The following is a 10,544-nucleotide window of genomic DNA, read 5'->3' as shown; positions in this document are numbered from 1 at the left end:
TATGGGTTGTATTAATTAATTATTGTGACTCAGTATATCCTTACAAACTATGTTATTCTGTTGGCAACGGAAGACAACCGTGGACAGAGTGACGTATTACTACGATAAGACAACGATGACTGGCACATAATCAGATTATTTCCAACATTGTCATATTGGCAGCCTTTCAAGTCACTCATCCGATACTGTCCATCTTATGTACGCATACATCGAGTACAACGCAGTATGCCATGCTTCAACCTCGTCTACATCCCCGGTACACTCCTCCCTCGACGTGAAAAAAAAAGCGGAAGACGACATGTTAAAAACTCTCAATCTTCAAGTTCATTTGGATCATTGAAACACGTCGACGACAAAGTGCGGAAATTGCTACTTCAGCCAAATGATATCGGCAAATGTCAAGAAAATCCTCTTACTCATCAAGGTAAACGGATTCAGTTAACTAAAATTGTTTTGATTACACTAGTGCCGATTATATCATTGGCGGTTCTGGCAGCTCTTGACTTGCAAGGTATAATGTCTGGTAACGCTGTCGACATTCAAGTACGCATTGTCATCCGCTTCAGTCGGGACATTGGTGTACTACTCAGCCGTTTGCAGCGTGAACGAGATATGACAGCTCTCTACATCAGCGTCATCGGCCCAGAGAACACGGCATATCTGACCAAAACGTACCCCTTAACGGATAGCACGCTTGACGAACTCCAGTTGTGGCCTGTGAAAAATAATATTTTGAAAGCCGTGCCGTTCTTCAGAAAGAAAGAAGATTGCCGCAAACACCTTTCGAAACATCGTTCATCAATCGATAAATCAAACGCAACAGTTTATGATGAGATACGATGCTATCCGTATTTTCATTGACTGGTTGTACGAAAGCATTGGCAATTCGAAAAGAACGGGTTTTTGGCAAATTCTGGTCGCCTACCAACTCCTCATCGAAGGCAACATCGACACTGGCGCCGAGCGCACACTTGGTGCGGTCTTTTTCTCTCGTGGTTGGTTTGACCCCATCGAAGACTACATATGGTATTTAGAGAAGTACAACCTTGGAAGAACCAACTTTCAGGTGTCCAAGAAGTACACGCCGCTGGTCGAGAGTTTGTATACAGAACAGGTACACGATATCACTGGCAGCTTTGCCGACACAATTGACTACATGCGTCAAATAATCTTAAACGATGAAGGAAGTCAACAGCCGAACTTTGAAGATGCGGCTCTTTGGTTCGATAGCATGACGGTTTACATTGATATCTTAGCAGATGTGCAAACAAACATGGCCGACGAAATACTGATTAAACTCGACGACGAACTGAAGAGTGATAAAAATTCTATCGCAGTAAGCATATTTTTAGTGGTAGTAGTTATAATTATGTGTCCACTGACACTTCGTGCTATATGGAGACTGACGGCTGACATTCAGAACTATGCCCTGACTGTAGCATCGCAGACTAAAGCCCTGAATGCAGAAAAGAAACGCTCTAAACGACTACTTCATTCCATGTTACCAACGAATATAGCAGAGCAATTGATGAATCGCCGAGCTGTAGGGGCCCAGTACCACGACAAAGCAACTGTCTTGTTTTCTGATATCGTTAACTTCGACCGTATTTGCAGTGATAGTAATCCAATGCAAGTGGTTGAGTATCTATACCTTGTTCGATTCGCGTTACATGCTAGCTTCAGGTAAGTGAATCACAGGAATAACCAGCACGGTTGTCAACGTGCTTATCACCTGTAGTTCAATACTGTCCATCTAATTTCGTGAGCAAGTATTTCGATATTCAGGTGTAAGGACATGTTTGTGTTTGGTTCCACGTGGTGAACGTAATAATATTGCAATGCACTCGGACAATATAGAGCGCGGTACCTGTTATATCAAGTAATATGTATCAAAGCAAACTCCAACGATATTTTAATATACTAAGTAGAGCACTAAACCTGTGATATTGAGAAGTATATATTGCGATATCTAGTAGCTTATATCACAATATCTAGGAGTATATATCACGATATCAAGTAGTATATATCACGATATCTAGGAGTATATATCACGATATCTGGAAGTATATATCACGATATCTAGGAGTATATATCACGATATCTGGAAGTATATATCACGATATCTAGGAGTATATATCACGATATATAGTAGCATATATCACGATATCTAGGAGTATATATCACGATATCTGGAAGTATATATCACGATATCTAGGAGTATATATCACGATATATAGTAGCATAAATTACGATATCTAGGAGTATATATCACGATATATAGTAGCATATATCACGATATCTAGGAGTATATATCACGATATCTAGTAGCATACATAACGATATCTAGGAGTATATATCACGATATCAAGTTGTATATATCACAGTACACTCCGATGATATATTTAAATAGAGCATGGTACACGTGATGCAAAGTAGTATATTACAATTCGTTTCAATTTTGCTTGAGACAAATGTTACGTGAGTTTCGAAATCGATAGTCGGTATCAATCTCAAAAATTTGTACGAGTGAAACTTCTCGGGGGTTCTATGACACGGTGTGTCTGACTTTCAGCGAAATCATGTCTCCAAGAGCAACATAAAAAACCCAATCCCCATAAAATCGTGAAAATTCCTAGTAGAGAAAATTAAACCCTTTACACTATATCACAGTATAAATATTAATGCTGTAGGGTGTACTGGAAGGGGTGGAGGATTTCATGTTTGTAATGACTGGTTGTAATGTGGTATCTCGTTGTTTTCAAGATGCAGCCTGATATTTGTTGCTTTCTTGGTTGTTCAATTGTGGCTAAAATTTGTGTGGTGGGTGGGAGATGTGTTTATTGTTTGTTGAGTCATTGTTTAGACACCCTGCAGCTTGAAATGGTATGGCCAAATCCAAATTCGATATGGTGGTGTTGAATATCTGTGCGATATGGCAGTGTCGTCTAAAAACCACGCATCAAAATGATTTCTGTTTATTTATTTACTGTTGAAGATCCTGAGAACTAGCCATTGAATATGATGTCGGGAATAAATGGTTTTCTGAACAAGCTTTATTAGTTATTGCTGGCAATATTCCAGTATGAATTGGGAGCAAACTGTGACACCAAATCTAGTCGTTGTATTGTTATGCCTCTAAAATATTTTTTTTTTTAAATAAAATAAATTAAATAGAAATATATTATGTGTATTTTTGTATGTGGAAACATGGCTTGCCCACTAATAAATATAAAGAAGTGTGGTCTGCAGTTCTTTTTTTTAAATTTTTTTATTTGTGAAAAAAACTTTAGTGTAAACAATAAAACACTCACAGTGCAAGGCTAGTTCACCAACATGTCTATTCTCTTGCTTGAATGTGAAAGTACATGGTTTAGTGGCTACCTCTCATATTTTTAAATTTTAGAATTTTTTTTATTTGGGAAGGTTCTTCTATAAAAATAGAACAGATCTCGTCTCTATATCTCGTCCCCTTGAGGTACGGGATCGGGAAAGTCACTTATACTTTACAGTCAAATAAGGCACACACAACGAAATACGTTTCAGCTCTCGTCTTAGTCGGTCAATCGAGCACTCTATAAGACACAGCGCCCTGGGGAAATAATCCCCAAGACTCTCGCAAGGCTGACCCAAGACTCTCTTAGACTGCGTCAACACTCGCCCCAAGGCTCTCCAGGACTCCTCTCGACTCTCAGACTGCGTCTATCGTGCTGTGCTCCCCAAGACCAAGTCAAACTCTCTTTATTCATTTTCACAACTCTAACCAATTACAAAGCAGTAAAAAGACTCTAGGGCGTAACCTTCAATCATAAAGCCAATCACACTCAGTACTGAATACGTCATATCTTTTGATTAATCGTTCACTACATTAATAACTATGGATATAAACTGTCAAAATCGATAGTCAGAATAGCGACGGATATCTGGTAATTAGTTCCAAATCACTGAGCCAAGTTCCGTCCAAAACTTCAAATAGGCCTAAACGATGACAGACATAACACAGCAATTCGCTAATAATCAGCTAATTAAGTCGGTTAACAGATACGCGAAAACAAATTCATGACAATACTGTAATATTGCACTTTGCTATAAACGGATTCCAGTAATGACCGTCCACATTCTTAAAGAATAACACAAATTTGTATTGGAAGCGAAACAAATATTATCAAATATTACTCTTCACCAATTTAGGCATTGGAATATGTGCTACTAAGAACATATCGTCAAGACCATGGGACGAACCCCTGATATCACAAGGTATGTCAGTTTGTACAATCATTTGAATGAGACCAGTACATAATAATTAAGAAGCCCCAATACATCAGAACGGCAATGCATACCATAACAGTTACTCTTTAGTTTACATCAATATTACAATACAGCAGCGATGCAGACCATTACACGGCACCTTTAGTTCACATCAATATTACAAAACAGCACCAATGCAGACCATTACACGGCACCTTTAGTTCACATCAATATTACAATACAGCACCAATGCAGACCATTACACGGCACCTTTAGTTCACATCAATATTACAATACAGCACCAATGCATACCATTACACGGCACCTTTAGTTCACATCAATATTACAATACAGCACCAATGCAGACCATTACACGGCACCCTAGTTTACATCAATTTTACAATACAGCACCAATGCATACCATTACACGACACCTTTAGTTCACATCAATATTACAATACAGCACCAATGCATACCATTACACGGCACCCTAGTTTACATCAATTTTACAATACAGCACCAATTCAGACCATTACAAGGCACCTTTAGTTCACATCAATATTACAATACAGCAACAATACAGACCATTACACGGCACCCTAGTTTACATCAATATTACAATACAGCACCAATGCATACCATTACACGGCACCTTTAGTTCACATCAATATTACAATACAGCACCAATGCATACCATTACACGGCACCTTTAGTTTACATCAATATTACAAAACAGCACCAATGCATACCATTACACGGCACCTTTACTTCACGTCAATATTACAATACAGCACAAATGCAGACCATTACACGGCACCCTAGTTTACATCAATATTACAATACAGCACCAATACAGACCATTACACGGCACCTTTAGTTCACATCAATATTACAATACAGACCATTACACGGCACCTTTAGTTCACATCAATATTACAATACAGCACCAATGCATACCATTACACGGCACCTTTAGTTTACATCAATATTACAATACAGCACCAATGCAGACCATTACACGGCACCCTAGTTTACATCAATATTACAATACAGCACCAATACAGACCATTACACGGCACCCTAGTTTACATCAATACATGTATTACAATACAGCACCAATGCATACAAGTACACTGCACCCTAGTTCACATCAATTTTACAATACAGCACCAATGCATACCATTACACGGCACCTTTAGTTTACATCAATATTACAAAACAGCACCAATGCATACCATTACACGGCACCTTTACTTCACGTCAATATTACAATACAGCACAAATGCAGACCATTACACGGCACCCTATTTTACATCAATATTACAATACAGCACCAATACAGACCATTACACGGCACCTTTAGTTCACATCAATATTACAATACAGACCATTACACGGCACCTTTAGTTCACATCAATATTACAATACAGCACCAATGCATACCATTACACGGCACCTTTAGTTTACATCAATATTACAATACAGCACCAATGCAGACCATTACACGGCACCCTAGTTTACATCAATTTTACAATACAGCACCAATTCAGACCATTACACCGCACCCTAGTTTACATCAATTTTACAATACAGCACCAATACAGACCATTACACGGCACCTTTAGTTTACATCAATATTACAATACAGCACTAATGCTTACCATTACACGGCACCCTAGTTTACATCAATATTACAAAACAGCAGCAATGCAGACCATTACACGGTACCTTTAGTTTACATCATCATTACAATACAGTAGCAATGCAGACCATTACACGGCACCTTTAGTTCACATCAATATTACAATACAGCACCAATGCATACCATTACACGGCACCTTTAGTTTACATCAATATTACAATACAGCACCAATGCATACCATTACACGGCATCCTAGTTTACATCAATATTACAATACAGCACCAATACATACCATTACACGGCACTCTAGTTTACATCAATATTACAATACAGCACCAATACATACCTTTACGCGGCACCTTTAGTTTACATCAATATTACAATACAGCACAAATGCATACCATTACACGGCACCCTAGTTTACATCATCATTACAATACAGCACCAATGCAGACCATTACACGGCACCTTTAGTTCACATCAATATTACAATACAGCACCAATGCAGACCATGACACGGCACCCTCGTTTACAAAATCATTACAATACAGCACCAATAAAGACCATTACACGGCACCCTAGTTTACATCAATATTACAATACAGCACCAATGCTTACCATTACACGGCACCCTAGTTTACATCAATATTACAATACAGCACAAATGCAGACCATTACACGGCACCTTTAGTTCACATCAATATTACAATACAGCACAAATGCAGACCATTACACGGCACCCCAGTTTACATCAATATTACAATACAGCACCAATACAGACCATTACAAGGCACCTTCGTTTACATCATCATTACAATACAGCACCAATAAAGACCATTACACGGCACCCTAGTTTACATCAATATTACAATACAGCACCAATGCTTACCATTACACGGCACCCTAGTTTACATCAATATTACAATACAGCACCAATGCAGACCATTACAAGGCACCTTCGTTTACATCATCATTACAATACAGCACCAATAAAGACCATTACACGGCACCCTAGTTTACATCAATATTACAATACAGCACCAATGCTTACCATTACACGGCACCCTAGTTTACATCAATATTACAATACAGCACAAATGCAGACCATTACACGGCACCTTTAGTTCACATCAATATTACAATACAGCACAAATGCAGATCATTACACGGCACCCTAGTTTACATCAATATTACAATACAGCACCAATGCAGATCATTACACGGCACCTTTAGTTTACATCAATATCACAATACAGCACCAATGCATACCATTACACGGCACCTTTAGTTTACATCGATATTACAATACAGCACAAATGCAGACCATTACACGGCACCCCAGTTTACATCAATATTACAACACAGCACCAATAAAGACCATTACACGGCACCCTAGTTTACATCAATATTACAATACAGCACCAATGCTTACCATTACACGGCACCCTAGTTTACATCAATATTACAATACAGCACAAATGCAGACCATTACACGGCACCTTTAGTTCACATCAATATTACAATACAGCACAAATGCAGATCATTACACGGCACCCTAGTTTACATCAATATTACAATACAGCACCAATGCAGATCATTACACGGCACCTTCGTTTACATCATCATTACAATACAGCACCAATAAAGACCATTACACGGCACCCTAGTTTACATCAATATTACAATACAGCACCAATGCAGATCATTACAAGGCACCTTCGTTTACATCATCATTACAATACAGCACCAATAAAGACCATTACACGGCACCCTAGTTTACATCAATATTACAATACAGCACCAATGCTTACCATTACACGGCACCCTAGTTTACATCAATATTACAATACAGCACAAATGCAGACCATTACACGGCACCTTTAGTTCACATCAATATTACAATACAGCACAAATGCAGATCATTACACGGCACCCTAGTTTACATCAATATTACAATACAGCACCAATGCAGATCATTACACGGCACCTTTAGTTTACATCAATATCACAATACAGCACCAATGCATACCATTACACGGCACCTTTAGTTTACATCGATATTACAATACAGCACAAATGCAGACCATTACACGGCACCCCAGTTTACATCAATATTACAATACAGCACCAATGCAGACCATTACACGGCATCTTTAGTTTACATCAATATTACAATACAGCACAAATGCAGACCATTACACGGAACCCCAGTTTACATCAATATTACAACACAGCACCAATGCAGACCATTACACGGCACCTTTAGTTCACATCGATATTACAATACAGCACCAATGCAGACCATTACACGGCACCCTAGTTCACATCAATATTACAACACAGCACCAATGCAGACCATTACACGGCACCTTTAGTTCACATCGATATTACAACACAGCACCAATGCAGACCATTACACGGCACCTTTAGTTCACATCGATATTACAATACAGCACCAATGCAGACCATTACACGGCACCCAGTTCACATCATTATTACAGTGCACTATGATATCTGTGGAGTAACCGACATTTATTCGTATAAAGTGCATATGACATTGTTTCAGTTCCTGGATTACCTACCAATGATGACAGTAACCGTCCTGTTGCTGAAATGGCCACTGCTGCACTGGATCTGCTGTATCACATCAATTTCTTGGAAATTCCCCATAAACCCAGAACCAAGATCAAAGTGAGAATTGGAATGCACACAGGTATGTTATAATCATGTAAACATCCAATTATATATAACATTCTGCTATCGAGACAGTATGTGGTCACATTACAAGTATGCTTACACGGTGTAGTACGCCTGTATGTTTAGCACCGTTTAATAATGGTTTTACCAGCCTGGCATGTAGGCGTGATTGGCGCCCTCTCCAGTTTGGGGCACCGCGGAGGGCGAAACTCACGCGTCCTTGTTAGGTTATGGTTTTACTGGGACTGGTAGTCCTCGATATAAAGTTATACTCACGTTACTATGACAACCGAGAGATGAAAGTATAATGACGTATACATAAAGTAGTACTATAAATGACACATTTTAAAGTGTGAATATACACAATTCGCTGATTTTAAAGGAATTTGCTCTTGTTCCGAATAGCATATCTAACTAAGCATTTTCTTTCAACCTAGGGCCCGTAGTAGCAGGTGTGGTTGGCCTAAAAATGCCACGATATTGTCTGTTTGGAGACACCGTTAATACGGCCTCCAGGATGCAATCACATAGTCTACGTGAGTATATGTCAGTCTATGTTAGCGGACTACGTGAGCGTTGACATGTCATTCCGTGTAAACGGTTTATGTGAGCGTTAACATATCAATTCGTGTCAACGCTATACGTGAGCGTTGATATATCAATCCGTGTAAACAGTATACATGTACGTGAGCGTTGACATGTCAGTCCGTCTAAACGGTTTATGTGAGCGTTAACATATCAATTCGTGTCAACGCTATACGTGAGCGTTGATATACCAATCCGTGTAAACAGTATACATGAGCGTTGACATGTCAGTCCGTGTAAACGGTTTATGTGAGCGTTAACATATCAATTCGTGTCAACGCTATACGTGAGCGTTGATATACCAATCCGTGTAAACAGTATACGTGAGCGTTGACATGTCAGTCCGTGTAAACGGTTTATGTGAGCGTTAACATATCAATTCGTGTCAACGCTATACGTGAGCGTTGATATATCAATCCGTGTAAACAGTATACGTGAGCGTTGACATGTCAGTCCGTGTAAACGGTTTATGTGAGCGTTAACATATCAATTCGTGTCAACGCTATACGTGAGCGTTGATATACCAATCCGTGTAAACAATATACGTGAGCGTTGACATGTCAGTCCGTGTAAACGGTTTATGCGAGCGTTAACATATCAGTTCGTGTCAACGCTATACGTGGGCGTTAACATAACAATCCGTGTAAACAGTATATGTGAGCGTTGACATGTCAGTCCGTGTAAATGGTATTGGAGCCATGCAAAGGTGATTAATTCGACACAATGAAAAGCATCAACTGTGCTGTGTTTTATCCGGGTGGTATACTATATAACTAACATGTAACATTTTATAAATACTGCAGCAAGCCGTGTTCATATTAGCTTCGAGTGTCGTCTAGCCTTATTGGAATACGGTGGTTACACAATGTTTGACAGGGGCGATATTGAGATAAAGGTACGTAGGAAATTTGTATTCACAGATATTGAAGGAGTATAATATTGCGCAGTAGTATTATATTATTATATATCGATATATTATTTTTGAGACCTATATTAATACGTATTTTTATCTATTCATTGCACAGGGCAAGGGGATCATGAATACATTTTGGTTGACTGGAAAAGAGAATTTCAACATACATTACACTCCTAATATACATGACACGAGTAACAAAACGCCTCTATGGCGTCGTAAATACGACATTTAGAGACACGTTTTTATGTGATTTTGGTGAATTTAGGGACACAGCCTTGTGTGATTTGGTGAATATATCATTTAGAAATACGTCTCGTTGTAATTCGGTTTATATAACATTCAGAGATATGTCCCATAGTGATTTCATAAATATAACATTTAGAGATACTCCCTTATGTCATTCTGTATTTATACCATTTAAGAATACATCCCGTTGTAATTCGGTTTATATAACATTCA

At 38.7% G+C, this 10,544-nt stretch overlaps 1 pseudogene; it reads left to right on the top strand.

The window, feature by feature from the left end:
- Positions 1-225: 225 nt before the first annotated feature.
- LOC100367642 (uncharacterized) lies at positions 226-10,317 on the top strand (annotated as a pseudogene).
- The last annotated feature ends 227 nt before the right edge of the window (positions 10,318-10,544 follow it).

This window comes from Saccoglossus kowalevskii, chromosome 2, assembly GCF_978046115.1.
Source record: "Saccoglossus kowalevskii chromosome 2, keSacKowa6.1, whole genome shotgun sequence".
In the NCBI taxonomy this organism is placed as follows: Eukaryota; Metazoa; Hemichordata; class Enteropneusta; family Harrimaniidae; genus Saccoglossus; species Saccoglossus kowalevskii.
Note: the sequence above shows the minus strand (reverse complement) of the source record. Positions and strands in the feature narration are given on the sequence as shown.